We start from the raw sequence: 16,005 nt of genomic DNA on the forward strand, positions 1-16,005 counted from the left end.
ATCCCATCATAAACTGATGTATGATTCACAACAACAATTTTGTGAAAAAGAGGATGGGGGGAGGATTAACCTATTCTAATTTTCTGTGTGACCTTAGTATTTGGCATGAAGTATGCAAGACAGGGTGATGACCACCACTATTCCATCCTCCACAATAAACTTGCATGAATTAGGAGGTTATTGCTCACCAGTGTAGACTCTAAGAACCTGGAGAATAATGATAGGTCATTATGAAATGGTGTGTTACTTACGTTGGCTCTCCATTTCTCCCCTACACTGGCTAGAAGAATACAAGAGGTATTTCTTCTGGACCAAAAGTTATATCACTGGGCTTTGAGCTGCGTAAGGTTCTTCAGTTCCATGAGACTGAAATGCCAGCTTTCTGCATTTTTCCTTACATCCAAGCTGAACAAGCAGAACACTTCACCCTTTGCAGTGTAAGAGCTAGTGAGAACTCAGAGTGACTTTTATTTGTACACTCTTTGTCTTCTCTAAGAAGATCTGCGAGCTGGTAGCTAGATTACAAAAATTGTCTAATATTATACAGACTATGTTGGACCATGAGACAGAAGCTCCTGTCATGAGTAGGTGATCTGATTCAAGAGTGAGGGGGATATGGGCCAGTGCCTCAGTTCTTGCTTTCTTGTCACCGCACTAAAAATGAAGTGATTCCCACACCTGTGGCTGGGTAGAGCCATAGCATATCCCATGTCCTGGACAAAAGCATAGCACGTCACCAAAAGTTATACTGCAGCCAAAGAGATGATTACAGCTCCCATGTATGTGTCAATCCAGCTAGTCTGGTGAGAACCAAGCAGCCAAGATCTAGCAGCACAGCCTTTATCCTGTGATATAGCTGCCAGAATAAGTAGCCAGTGCCCATCTGCCTCATCTAGCTGGCACTGGAGCCACTGTTTCCATGACTTCATTGTCAGAGGTATGCATTGAGGGAGATGAGACGATGCTCAAGTATGCCTGCAACAAATGCTGTCAGTGTTGCAGACATCCCTACAGCTACACTCACCCTTTGCAGAGGCTCAATATACCACCCACTCTCCTAACTCTTAATTCCTGAAACTAGGTTTTACACAGGATCTGAGCAGCCCACACAAGGTTTTGTTGGTCCCCTTCTTAGGAGAGCATTTTGCTTATACTGAATATACATAGGAAAGTTATTGACCCTGTTATTACTAACGTAAAAAACTTTGGAAAGCCAAATTGGTCTCTATAAATATTCAGCAGGAGACCTGCCTATGATTGATAGTTTTACTTTTACATGTAACATACGTAGGTGGTTTTGCTTTATATTTCATAACAGCGTAAATGGAGTACTGCATGTACTACATGTTCTGCATTAGTATGTAACTAGTACAGCAACCTCTGTGCAAGAGCCAAATGCCATCCAGAGACTAAACTTGACATACATTTGTCAAAACTAGGAAAAGGAAAGGAAATTTCAGCATTTTGGACAAACTGCACTTGCCTAAAATGTAAGCTTTTCTATCCCATGTTATCATACCTCCTCAATAACCCACTGTAATAAAAGCTAATAATAAGGCATATTAAGATTAAATTAACTCAGCTGAACAAATGAAAATGTGGAACGGCTATGAATCGCAAAGAGTAAATTTAAGTGTGGGTATTAACAATTGACACCCTACCCCCGTAACCTGTGAATGGGCACTTGATCTTCAGATCTGGGAAGCAGGTTGGCCTTGTGCCGCTCTTTAGAACTGCAATGACTGGGCATGAGTGTGGTTAAAACAAGCCCATCACAGAACCACAGAAAATTGGTTTGCCAGGCTGTTTCATCCTATAGCCTGAAGGCTCATATTAACAACCTAAGCGACAAACTTTGGATCTTCAAAGGCTGTGGAATCCTCCCCTAGAAGGCTCCAGAGCTCCACTGTTTTTATCTGTCTGAGAAAATCACTCTGCTTAGACTGTGGGTTAGATTGAATTTTTATCCAGAAATTAATTGATTCAATCTGTAACTTTTAAAATTAATAATGAAAATATCTTCTTGGTTAAAAAGAAAAGCAGTAGGTTTTGTTTCTCGTAAATGCATACTATGCTGATCATTAGCTTCATCCTTCTCTGAGGTATGCAAATTTTGTGATGAGAGATCCACGAGACTGCCTAATAAATGGCAGATGATTTGTGGTTGCTGTTACAGGCATAAGTCAATGAAATACAAGGTCTGTTTTGTAACACCAAGGCACTAATCCTACTCACTTTATTAATTAAATGGAATTACACAAGTCAAAAAGTAAGCAAGATTTGGCTGTTGCAAGGAAGTTATTCTTGTTGCCTACATGAGAACTCCCTATGGGAGTCATATTCTGCTTTCATTACACTTACAGGATCAGATTGACTGCTATTACAGAAGTGTGCCCGTGGCTACAGTACTTTCCCATGTTGGAGGCAGGTCTCATCTCTGATTAGTGACCCTATGTGAAATAAAACCAAAGTAAACTGATGCAAAGGCTTAATGTGTTGACTTTTGGGAAACTTTGTCCTTGCTGTTGTGAGTAGCTATTAAAGAATTCTTCAAGGAGATAGTGATTCATTGTGGCAGTGTGTGCAGTCATCCCAGAGGTCAATGACAGCTTTGTTATGGCTTGACCAGGAAGAGAATAGAGTCCAAGCCTTGATCTGAACCTTTGCAAAAAATAGTGCCAGAGGAAGCAGGTCCAAATTGATGGGTAGTCCTCACAGGTGATTTGATGTGATGAGAATCACCCATGCTCAAAGGGAAGTGAAGGCTTCCCTTTTTCCAGTATCTGACTTGCCAAATTAAAATACTTGTTAAGCATCAGCCCCTGTTTGTTTATGCAAACTCTTTACATGTCCAACATAACTTATCTGAACAGTCCCCCTGCAGTGAGTGCTTTCAGGGCAGTGATCAAGCTGGGAACAGATAATAATCATGAACAAGTGCAGCACAAGTGCTTATGTGTCCAGATACTCCTTCCCTTGGCTCAGGCATTAGGGACTGGGTGAGCTATCCATAAGTTATAATAAGATTTCTCAATTTTAGATTTGGCAGTTTTCACTGTTTATTTCTCTCTTTCATTTGCTTGTAGCATTTAAACTAAGCAGGGTTTTCAGGTAATTGAGACACTTGGGAAAACTGGTATTAACAAAATCTATCTTTCTGTGTAAAGTATTTGGCAGAAAATTACAAGCTTTCAAGTGCTCTTTTCTTTTTTAAATGCTTTTGGTTGTTATTAGTGAGGGTTAAAAAAATCTCTAGTGTGAACAATTGGCTGTTCACCCAGCATAAAATGACTAAGGCTGTATTAGCTCCTGCCATTAGGGAGGACTGTAAAGTCTTGGTAACAATATCACAGGCATTTTGGCAAGTACAAATAAAAAGAGAAGGCAAAAATTACAAAGAAGTCTGCCCAAAGATAAGCTTGAAACTACTATAACTACTATAACAGGAGCTACTCTTGAGTGCTTCCTCAGATGGCTGACAGGAACAATATCGAATCACTGAGGACTTTATGCTATCTCTCTGCTGTGAATCTGGGGACAATCCAGCAAAGTTTCACTTCCATCTTCTTTTTTTCCAGCTAAGTGCAATCTGACAATTTTCTATCCTATTTAGGAAGTATTTGTGATTGGATGATGTTGTGATTTAAGCCTAGCCAGCAACAAAGCACCACAAGGCTGCTCGCTCACTCCTCCACCCGGTGGGATGGGGAAGAGAAAATATAAAGAAAAGCTCATGGGTTGAGACAAGGACTGGGAGGGGTCACTCACCACTTATGATCACGGGCAAAAACCACACTAGACTTGGGGAAAAAACAAAATCCAATTTAATTTACTACCAATCAAATCAAATCAATGATACTGAGAAGTAAAACCAAATCTTAGAACACCTTTGCCCCACCCCTCCCTCATTCCCAGGCTCAACTGCACTCCTGATTTCTCTCCCTCCTCCCCCACAGCAGCGCAGGGGGACAGGGAATGGGGATTGCAGTCAGTTCATCACACACTGTCTCTGCTGTTCCTTCCTCCTCAGGGGCAGGACTCCTCACTCATCCCCTGCTCCACCGTGGGGTCCCTCCGACAGGAGACAGTTCTCCAAAAACTGCTCCGGCATGGGTCCTTTCCATGGGCTGCAGTCCCTCAGGCACAGACTGCTCCAGCGCGGGCTTTCCCATGGAGTCCCGGCCATCCTGGGGGGCATCCATCCCCCTGCTCCGGCGTGGGCTCCTCTCTCCCCGGGCTGCAGGTGGGCATCTGCTCCCCCGCTCCCCTCCATGGGCTGGGGGGGGGGACAGCCTGCTGTCTCCCCACGGGCTGCAGGGGCATCCCCTCCTCCCCTGCTCCTCCTCCCCTCCTTCTTCACTGACCTTGGTGTCTGCAGAGGGGTTCCTTTCACATTCCAATCTCCTCCCCTGCTGCAGGTTCCCCTTCTTAAATCTGTTCTCCCAGAGGTGCTACCACTGTCGTTGATGAGCTCGGCCTTGGCCAGCGGTGGGTCCGACTTGGAGCCGGGGAAGGTCCTGGCAGCTGCTCACAGGAGCCACCCCTGCAGCCCCTCCCCCGCTACCAAAACCCTGCCACACAAACACAAAACAGATGAAAAATGGAAAACCCAAATGATAAATGGCTGTGAAATAAACAGATCCTGGAAGTAGAGCAAGGGTGGTTGCCTGGAGGGCTGAAAAGGATCTGGAAGGAAGTCTAATAGGACTGACCAGCTTCCAGCCTGGCTTCTGCCACATTTCCCTACTGGGCCTGTGGTATTCCCTGTGTACTACATCCCCAAACTTCGGCATTTGTGCCTTTTAGCACTGCCCTCCCCACATTCAGTGCCCTGCTCCACCAGGGAGTTTGCGGTGCTAATTTAGCTGAATAGAGACTTGAGGGTGGAGGTTGTTCTCCACGGGGTTTCATAGCAGATGGAGAGATCTCAGGGAACAGGAAATGTCAGAGGGAGAGATGTATGGAAAAGCCTGTATTTAGCTTCCATGCCTATTTAGAGCTGCAGCACAGCTCAAAGGCTGAACGTTATGTGTAGGCAACGATTTTGTCCTCCTTTCATTTGAATATGTGTTCATTCAGTGGGAGGCCTCTATCTCAGGTACTCCTTGGGTTAAGGGTGTCTGCAGTGGCAGCTCCTACATCTAGCAGAGTGTCCTTGCCACAGGGTGATATTTTGGGTGAAAGCCTCCATTCTTATTGAAACAAGGCCAAGAAAGAAAGAATTACAGCTCAAAAAAACCCTAGAGGGAGCCAGGTTCCCCGCTGTTCAGGAAATGTCTCTGGGACTCTTTCTTAGAAGACCTAACATGCAGATGAGGCCATTTCTTCTCCCAAATCCATGACTCTCTTGTTCCCTGAGTTGCCTCCAATTCTGCTACTCAGCCTGCAACTAGCAGCAGACTGCGCAGAGCAGCTGTGGGACTCAGCAGCCAAACACTCTTCCACTTCCACTGCCTAAAGGGTCAGAGTCATGTCCAATGTAGACTTACTAAAGGAGGCCACATTAAAAAAAAGAAATTCAAAGGACAATTCATGTCCTCACTTCTGTTTGATGTCTAGAACATTCAGTAAGATTTGGGAACCCAGCGTGACATGAGCCCCTGTCTGTTTAAAGTGATTTTCATCAAGTCTGTCTCTGATCTTTTTCATCAGAGCATATATATTGCTTTCTTAATATACTATACTGCACCTCTTCTCCTAACGAGCAGTACTTACTGCTGGGCAATCAAATGCAGGCAGAGTAACCTTTTCACCCATCTGTCTTGAAGATATCTCTTTGTGTATTTTATTAACTGGATGCACTTATTAACATTGTGGGATATTTCATTAGTGTAAGCAAAATAGAAGCATCAGCCACCAGTTACTGAAGGCATTATGAGGCATGGTTTATGAATCTTCCATGGATCTGACTTAACATGCACCAGGAATTAGGTGAAACCATTCAGCCTCTTTCAAGGACTACTTCATGGCACGCCTTGATTACATATTCCAGCTCTTTCATTTATTTGTTCAGTATAATCAAGCAATTGTTTCTAAGACAGCTGAAAATGTGCTGTTGAGTCAATTGAACAAGATGAATGGACTAAAAACTGCTTGTTGTGGGTTAACCCACCCAGTAGGCAGCTCAGCCCCACGAAGGCACTCACTCACACCCCCACGCCAGGGTGGGGGAGAGAATTGGAAGGACAAAAGTGAGAAAACTTGTGGGTGAAGATAAAAACAGTTTAATAGGTAAAGGAAAAGCTGCATGTGCAAGCAAAGCAAAATAAGGAATTCATTTGCTTCTTCCCGTTGGCAGCAGATGTATAGCCATTTCCAGGAAAGCACCCTACAAGCTGCTATGAAGAAAATTAACTCCATCCCAGCCAAAACCAGTGCACCATTACACTGCTGAGAAGTTTTGTTAACATTTCATTGCTAATTCAGAAAGATAAAATAATTTCTCAACTTGCAGAATTATTTCTGTGCATGGGTAATTTCTAATCTGTTCCTTATAGGATGTTTTAATAACTATATGACAGCTGTTCAAAGCCAATTTTAACAGGGGAGGGAAATCATTATACATTACCTCAAGACTATTTTGTAGTTTAATATGTTCTATAAATGGTGACAGAAGTCACCAAATAGCTGCTGTATTTCACTGCAGGAAGCAGTGACCCAGGCAGACTGGCATAGGCTGATGCTCCCTTTGTGCTATTTCCAGCTGGCAAATGGTTCCTCGTCTGTACTTCTTACTGTATTTACCCTTCATTTTTCTAGACTATCTCTTTTTAAAAGCTACAGTTGAATTTCAAGGGGCACATGTTCTTAACATACTTCACAGACTACTTTCCTATTTGGAAAAGTGCTCTGGAACATTGACTCCATTTGTAAGATTTTAGAGGAATACATTATCATGCTTCAAGCACTTAGACCCATTCCCATGGCATATTGGTTGACATTAGTCTGGTATATCAGTTCGAAAGCTTATCTTCAGGAGGAAAGAAGACTTAAGCAACTGGGCCATCTGTGTATCTGTTTGTATTTCCTCTCCCTCCCAGTAATTTTTTTTAACCCATGAGCAAATTTCAGCTAAATTTAGCAGAGGGATACAGGTCCATATTGCCACAGGTTTTGTCAAAGTAGAGAACTAAATAGTGAAGATGGGTCACAGAATTGGCCAAAGAAAGAGAAAGTCTGCAGTATGATTATTATTAGACAACAGAGAATCAACATAAACAGCTGTTAATGCCCCCATTGCATAAAATTTTTTCAAAACAAATATTGATGTTGGTGTCTGTCATGGTTTAAGACTAGCCAGCAACTAAACACCATGCAGCCGCACACTTATTCCTCCCCCTCCAGCATGATGGGGAAGAGAATCAAAAGAAAAAGGTAAAATCTCATGGGTTGAGATAAGGACAGTTTGCTAGGACAACACAAGGAGAGAAGAAATAATATTAACAATAATATTAATAAAAGAATATATAAAGTGAGTGATGCACAGTGCAATTGCTCACCACCTAGAACCCAATGCCTAGCCCGTTCCCAAGCCATGTTTCCTTCTCCCCCCAGCCAGCTCCCCCAGTTATATACTGAGCATGACATCATATCGTATCGAATATCCCCTTGGGTAGTTTGGGTCAGCGGTCCTGACTGTGCCCCCTCCCAGCTTCTTCTGAAAATTAACTCTATCCCAGTCGAACCCAGGACTGTGTGTAAGAAGCTGCAATCAAGTGTATGTCCATAGGACACCACATATCATTATTTCAAATATTTCTTTATTTTGCAAATAAATAACAGACAGAAAGCAAAGCAGAGTTGTCTGACTTAATGACCTGTCTGCATGGTCACGATGTCTTTATTTCTGAATGATATGGAAGCAATAACATGACTATTTGCAAGTCCAAATTCTGTAATTGGCATTGAGCAAGTTAAAACTGGAGAGCTGTCTGATGGGTTTGATTTCTGACTCATAGGGTATTTAAATTTGGGGGGATTAGATCTGGTATCAGATTGCAATGATGATGGTTTCAGTTCCCCATGAATCAGGAAACCTTCAAAGAATTTTTTCTGAACCACTGACACCTGGTGATTTGAAAATGATACACAGGTTCTGGGTCTTACACTTTCTGACTGAAAATTATGTTGTTTCCAGTTTCCCTGCTATTTTTTGCTAGTGGCCACAAAAGCCATCTGATTTGGGAATCATCAGTAGCAGAGATCGTAGCAGCCAACACTAGGGTTGCCCCACACAACTGAGTTGTCTGTCCTGGAGCCATGTATCTCCTCTCAGATGGAGTTTACTACAAGAACATGGTTAGAGAAGCTTGTGGAGCTTGGGGAACACTTGCTGGTGGAGAGGTGCAACAGTGGGGGCTGGATGTAAACTACAGAAGAGCAGAACATGGAAACTCAGGAGTTAGTGCAGTCTCTGAACATGTTGGTAGAACTATGAGGTCTCTTCAGAGTCAACTCTTGGGTTTACTGCAGTCAATATCCATCACTTTCTGATACCTGAACTAAAGCCCTGAATCCTGGCAGCTGGACCAGGGCTTGCAAACTTGAATATCAGAAATAAAACCTTTATGAACATCAGAGCATGACTAATTCAGCAAAAAACCTCACCCAATTTTTGGTACCCATTGGCTTTCTGCCTACGTGCATACTGCCAATGTTGCCACTAATAAAATCCCTGTTAGCATTGTAAATCTGCTTTGCTCTCTATTGCACATGCTTTGGGAATATCTGATAATTCAAAGCATCAAGGAAAAATGTTAATTATTGAGTACAAAGTACTTGAGGTGCTACACTGCCATGAGACCTCCTTTCCCAGATTTCTCTGTTTATTATAGGCCTTTTATATCCATAAGTGAGCAACAAGGAGGTGGGTGGGTATTTTGCAACTTACTCTTGGCCAAGATGTTTATCCTTACCAACTGAAATCATTCTGTTCTCTCCTAACCTCTAATTTGAGAAGCTAGGAGGAAGTGCACCTTTTTAAGAGCTTTTTTTATTCACATAAAGTCTAGCAAAGCCCACAAAGCTTTGTGTAAACTACAGGAGATTACCGCGCCCACCAGTGGGCTCTTCATTATTTGACTTTCAGCACATGATCAAATACTTTGCTGGATGAGTGTCTGTTATTTCAGACCCAGGGCTGTTCTGGGTAGAGGTCCTGGGGCAATTCCTCTTTCTTTACTGCCTCTAGTGATCTTAACAGAATGAAGAAATCTATCACAAAAGCAAGGTCACTAAGATTAAATTCTTTGTGTAAGGTTAGAACATTGCCTACAATTTAAAGAAAATAATATTTGTTTTCACTTGGCAGTGTTCACAGGTGAATCTCTTCCAAAACATAGAACATGAAGCTAGATGCTGTCTGCAAGGGGCTGTATACAGTGCTGCTACATTTGGGTGCACTGAGGTCCTTATCTGGCTCACTAGTTGTCAGCATGTTTCGCAGTGCTGTACACATCTTATCAAAGGATCTTACAGATTCACAAGTTAGGAGTGAAAGGACGGGCCCATCTATGCCTATGCACAGGGAATCTATTCTCATTCACATTATTGTAACTTTGCCCATGGTGACTAGAGCACTTGTTTACCTGGAGAAATTCTATTGTGCAAGGAACTTAGGAAACACTTCCAGCTGTCTCTGAGCTCTATGATTTTGTCATTGCTGTAAAATGCCAATTTCGTCTCAGATTTGGAGTCTTGAGTTTGGAAAAGAAAGCTGTCACTGTGTAACCAGATACATGAGCAAGCACTGTTGTTCAGAAACATCTGACCAAGGACCAGGGGAGACTTCCAGATCTTGTGTTGTCGCAGCCATATACCTGCACAATTCTCTGTCTCTCCTCACTTCTCACAGTTTCTCATCATCTCTTACACACCCACCAATGTAGAACAATGTTTTCAGCCTAGCCAGTTAAAAACAGCACTGCTGGAAGCAAAACAATGATCTGTAAGAAAGAATTAAACACTGGCAATTACCCCTCTCAAATATCATTGTTGATGCTTGTGGACAGTATTTATAATCAATGTTAGTCCAACATAGTGTAATAAAAAAATAAATTCTAAAATTCTGATAAAGGATTCCAATAATACATTTAAGTGCAGAAATACTGTTTTACTGCCGCATAGTCACGGTGCCTCTCATTATACTTGATTTGTATATATATATATATATATATATATATATAAGCAGACTTTCACCACCCCAGAAATCACATGTATGTCCTGTCAAATAGCATTTGATGTTTCAGATGAAAAGTTGGGCCAGAAGTGACACGTTACTCATTGAAATGAAGGACATGTCACACACAATTTCTTCTTCGTGTCAGGTTGAGTCACTCTGCCCCACTGTCTGGCATGTGAGATGTGTCAATGGCAGTGGTTCCAATTTCATGCACAACATCTGTTTGTAGCTCACTGGTTAGATGAGCAAGTCCCAATATCATCCCTGCCAGCTGTCTTATGTACTATTTCAAACTGCTATGAAACATGAGGATAACTGTAACATGGGCTGTGTCATGGGCTATGCTCCTTTGGCTTTGCTCATCTGAACCTTTGACATCGTGTGGGGTTCCTCATCATGGCTTCTGCTGTGGATTAGGCTACGTCTCAAGTAGGTTATTTTCAGAATAAGGGAGGGATGTGTTAATATGAACATGAACAGATGTGAAAATTGGTATGATGCTGAGATGGGGCATATAAAAAACAGAAATATAAATTTGCATCAAACTTTGGCTCAGCACTAATTCTGGGAGTGTAATTTTAATCTAGTCTAATTAGCCTAATTTCTATGACTACTGATTTTTCAGCACATGTCTCTAAAGAACCATATTTAGGAAAGTAGTAGCAAAACTTGCAGTTGTCACAGCAGATGCAGCGCCAGTCCATCTAAACAGGGAAATTGGTAGATTCAGAATTTGATACCACTTTTTGAGAATAAAAGATTATGGGGTAAACAGCAAATACACTGACATAAACTCCTGCATTATTTTTGTCCTATATGAGATAAAGCCAACGATTATTCTTAGATGTAAGCAGGATATAAGCCAGGTCTCTGGCTGAGTGCACTTCTTCAGCATCATTGTGGATGTGGATCAATTCCCTGTGTTTTTCTTAGCCTATTAGGCCCAAGATGATATAAAGTTCCAGCTAGAGTAGGAATTTCCCCATCCTCCTGTTCTCCACTGCTAGAGAGATCCTTTGGGAAATGTAATTCAAGAGCTTGTAGTTTTTTGAGTCCTGGGTGATTGCTCCATGAAGAGCTCTCACGTATGAAATTTGCTTTCCCTGCTCCCAGACAGGGACTGCAAAGGGGCACTACATGATGGGTGTATTACTGGGACAGACTGGGAAAGAAGATTTGGAGTGAGATACATCAGTTTAGCTTAAGTTCCTTGTGACGTCAGTTTGTAGACTCACCCAGAAAAGATGATGGGCATATTTAATAAATCCTCAAATACATAAATAAATAAAAACGATCATCTGAACTGCCTGAAATATTAAAGAACATTGATAAATAAATTACAACATTTTCAACTTGGGTCCCTTTATGAAACATGTTATTAAAATGGCTGTAACTATATTCTGACTCAAGAACTGGTTGGTGGGTTTAATCTGTAATTTAATTTGCCTCAGAAAAACATAGCAACAATGAAAAAGGATTGGTCAATGTCACGTGATATTGTATGAATGCTACTGATCAATTCTTTACCTTCACATACATCACTGTAAAACTGCTGAATTCCTTAACTTCATTTATATTGCCCCTGATTTATGCAATCACAAGTGAAACAATATTAGGCCTTCTAATTTCTCTTCCTCCCCTTGCTCAGAACACCCGCACATTTCAGTCAAGGTTTCGTTGAGCAAGGATTGAAAAGAAACTCCCAGGGTTTGGCCAAGGGAATAAATAACTCTGTCATCTGGGAATATAAGTGACAAGACAGGATGAAATGTCAACTGGGAATTATTATGCAAAACAGAGGAATGCAGAAGGCAAAACAATGTTAAAATTTAATTTGTGTGTTTTAATATTATTGTCTTTTTATATTTTAAAGGCACAATATAAAAATAAATATGACAAAGGGTAAAGCATCTAGCATAATTAGCATGAAAATTACACCTCATTTGTTTTCTGGATATTGCTTTGTCTGGATTATAAATGGCATGTAGATACAGTAGAAAGTGAAATATCTCAGAATATTAAATTCTTTGAAGATGGTGCCATGGGGGCCTTAATGTCTTCTTTTATTCCTGACTCTAATTCATTGTTCTTGTGTTGTCAGCAGTAACCCTTCCACAAAAATGCACTCTTCATGCCTGATCTGAGCTCTGCCAATTGCTAGCACACTGTCTACAGCGACAGCTAGCATGGAGTGACAGTTTTATACTGAGTGGAAGTAAGAACATGTTCCCTCACCATAATGTTCCCAGATAGAGGCTGAGATAGCATCCATTCTTTTACTTTATGAAGTGTCCAGCAGAGATTCATACACTGCAAATTGTAACAACTCAACGTTTTTTCACGAGATGTGTTGGAGTTCATGATGATGTGAGTTTTGATACAAGCCTTGAAAGAAGATTTGGTGTTCTGAATGATATTTGGGTATTATCCAGTGACACAAATCTGGGTAGCTGGGCATTACCCAAAACAGTGTTTCATTGTCTAAGGTAGTATGTAGACACATGTTTTCAGACACATCCATTTAACAACAGAAACGATTATTCACTAGCAACTGTCTGATAAAGATCAAAATATGAACTGCAAAATCTAAGGGTCTGGTTTTGTTTTAGAAATGCTCTGCCCAAACCTATCTGTTAGAGGAGCATGCATGTCGTACTTTGCTAGCTGACTTTGGGTCTCGTTTACATCATTTCAGCCAAGGAAAGAATCTCTTTGACTGTAGTGGAGTTTATATTACCTGCCTGACAGGCACAAAATCTGTCATCTTCCATTATGAGGTAACTTATTTTTGAGAACTGATTTCCTCAAGCTCCATTTAGAGGTGTTTCAAAAGCTTTTTTTTTCCTCGGTCCAAAGCTGGGGGGAAAACTCCAGAGTTGTCAGATGCACAGATCTACTGTGGCCCGTGGGCTTTCAGTCAACCAGACGAGGTTTTTTTGTTTGATTCCCTGAACGACCACGGAGACATTCATGAGGTGATATTTTCTCTCCCCCAAACAGCAGCATAAGCGTGTGTACTTCTTTTAAGAAAAAAGGAAGTATATATTACTGAAAATGACTACTAAAAATGCTATCAGAATAAATAAAACCAGTAGAAGAGGGAAACAGTACTTTAAAAAAAAAGTTTGAAAGTGATTTACCTGAAAATTTTAATGACATGATTTTTTTTTAAAAGCCAGCTGGTGCTATTGCTTTCCTAACTATCACAAGAAGAAAAAGAGAAGAGATATGCATGAGGAAATAATTTTTCTCCATCTAAATGCAAAAAGAATATAAATATTTGAAATATTTACTGCAAAAATTAATGGTATTCTAAATGCTATTCTGGCAAAAGTTGTTTTATTTGGAAAAGTTTCAGTAAGTGTGTATTGGCTTTGTGTGGCAAGGTTTTGGTAGTGGGGGGGGCTACAGGGGTGGCTTCTGTAAGAAGCTGCTGGAAGCTTCCCCTGTGTCCGACAGAGCCCATACCAGCCGGCTCCAAGACGGACCTGCTGCCGGCCAAGGCCGAGCCCATCAGCGATAGTGGTAACGCCTCTGGGATAACATTTTTAAGAAGGAAAAAAGTTGGGACAGACAGAAACGGCAGCCGGAGAGAGGAGTGAGAACATGTAAGAGAAACAACCCTGCAGACCCCCAGGTCAGTGCAGAAGGAGGGGGAGGAGATGCTCCAGGCACCAGAGCAGAGATTCCCCTGCAGCCCGTGGGGAAGCCCATGGTGAGGCAGGCTGTCCCCCTGCAGCCCAGGGAGGTCCACGGGGGAGCAGATCTCCACCTGCAGCCCGTTGACCCCACACTGGAGCAGGTGGGTTCCCGAAGGATGCTGTGACCCCATGGGAACCCCGCGCTGGAGCAGGCTCCTGGCAGGACCTGAGGATCTGTGGAGAGAGGAGCCCACGCTGGAGCAGGTTTTCTGGCAGGACTTGTGACCCCACAGGGGACCCACGCTGGAGCAGTCTGTGCCTGAAGGACTGCACACCGTGGAAAGGACCCACACTGGAGCAGTTGATGGAGGACTGTCTCCCGTGGGAGGGACCCCAAGCTGGAGCAGGGTAAGAGTGTGATGAGTCCTCCCCCTGAGGAGGATGAAGCAGCAGAAAATAACATGTGATGAACTGACCGTAAACCCCATTCCCCGTCCCCCTGTGCCGCTGGGGGGGTTGGTAGAGAATCCGGGAGTGAAGTTGTGCCCGGGAAGAAGGGAGGGGTGGTGGGAAGGTGTTCTGAGATTTGGTTTTATTTCTCATTACCCTACTCTGGTTGTAATAAATTGAGTTAATTTTCCCCAAGCTGAGTCTGTTTTGCCCATGACGGTTAATGGTGAGTGATCTCTCCTGTCCTTATCTCGACCCATGAGCCCTTTGTCATATTTTCTCTCCCCTGTCCAGCTGAGGAGGGGAGTGATAGACCGGCTTTGGTGGGCACCTGGTATCCAGCCAGGGTCAACCCATCACAGTGGAAATTTGAAATAGGTCTGGACTAGAAATGGACTAGAAATTTTGAAATTAGAATTATTGCAGGTTCCGAAAAAATGGTTAACTCTGTTGATAGAACAGTTTTTGAAATAGGAAGGATTAAATTATATGCCCTCTTAAATGCAACTCTTAAACTCCTTGTTTAAAAGCCTTTGATTTAACCATAGTATTTCTTGAAAATGTTTTTACATAGGAACTTTTATAGCCGATTATACCCTATAAATTGTGGTCCAGGAACTAAACTAAAATTACCAGGCAGTTAAGAGAAAAAGAAAATGTGTATATATAGGATGTCTTTATTTTTCCATAGTGATTTAACAGCTGAAAGGTTAAATACATTACTCTCAAACTGAAATAAACTCATTCAGCAGGAATCAAATCTCACCTTGATAGATGTGGTACTGGAGACTAATCAGATATTTTCAAGAATGTCTCATTATCAGGTATCCTGGTCTCATGCCATATATTCCTTCAGGACCAGATAATTTTCAGAGCATTTGCTACCCTGTCCAAAATCATGTGTGTTTTGAAGTGGAATGGAATTTGTGTAATGGAGTTCTCTCCATCCCTTCCCTCATATTTCACATTATTATTTATACTCTCAATACATTAGAAGCAAAATGTCTGCAAGAACTTTATGGTTCTAGTTGCTGTATAGAGCTGATAAAGCCTTTCTTCCCCAAATCCTAAATACTGGTCTCTTTTCTGATGAACACTTTCACATACAGGTATTTCCTAAATTGGAAAGAAACTCCAGAGATCTGCAGCTGTGGTATCATAAGATCATACAAAATAACTCTAGAAGGGACCTTGAGAAGTCATTGACTCCATTTCTTCTCCCTTAGGCAGAAGGAACTATACCTAAAGAATTGTCAAGAATAATTTGTCATTCTAAGCTGTTCTTAAAAACCTGAAATGATAGTAAGGCTACAACCTTACAGTCTAATCCCATTCTTAACATTCTTGCCATTACAACATTTTCCTTATGTTCAGCTTAAACCTTCTCTATAACAGTTTAAGGCCATTATTTTTCATCCTATGCACATTGGGCAAGAATAAAATGGAGGTCTTTCCTCTGCAGCCATATTCTCTGTCTGAGGGTCTTCTAGCTCTCAGCAGTCTTCTGTGAACTCTAAAGCAATTTTATTCAACATATGCTGATCTCATAGTGTTAGATTTGCAACACAATATCTAGACACTCTAGATAATTAACATTTTTACTTGTTAACAGGAATCAAGGAGCCACATGGACATGAGAAGATATTTTATTTTTTTATAAGCCTAGAACAGAATAATATCTTGTATGTGCAAATGATATTGGATTAGTTATATTGTGGATTTCTGTGTTTCCTA

Source organism: Haliaeetus albicilla, chromosome 23 (genome assembly GCF_947461875.1).
Source record: "Haliaeetus albicilla chromosome 23, bHalAlb1.1, whole genome shotgun sequence".
NCBI classification, from domain to species: domain Eukaryota; kingdom Metazoa; phylum Chordata; class Aves; order Accipitriformes; family Accipitridae; genus Haliaeetus; species Haliaeetus albicilla.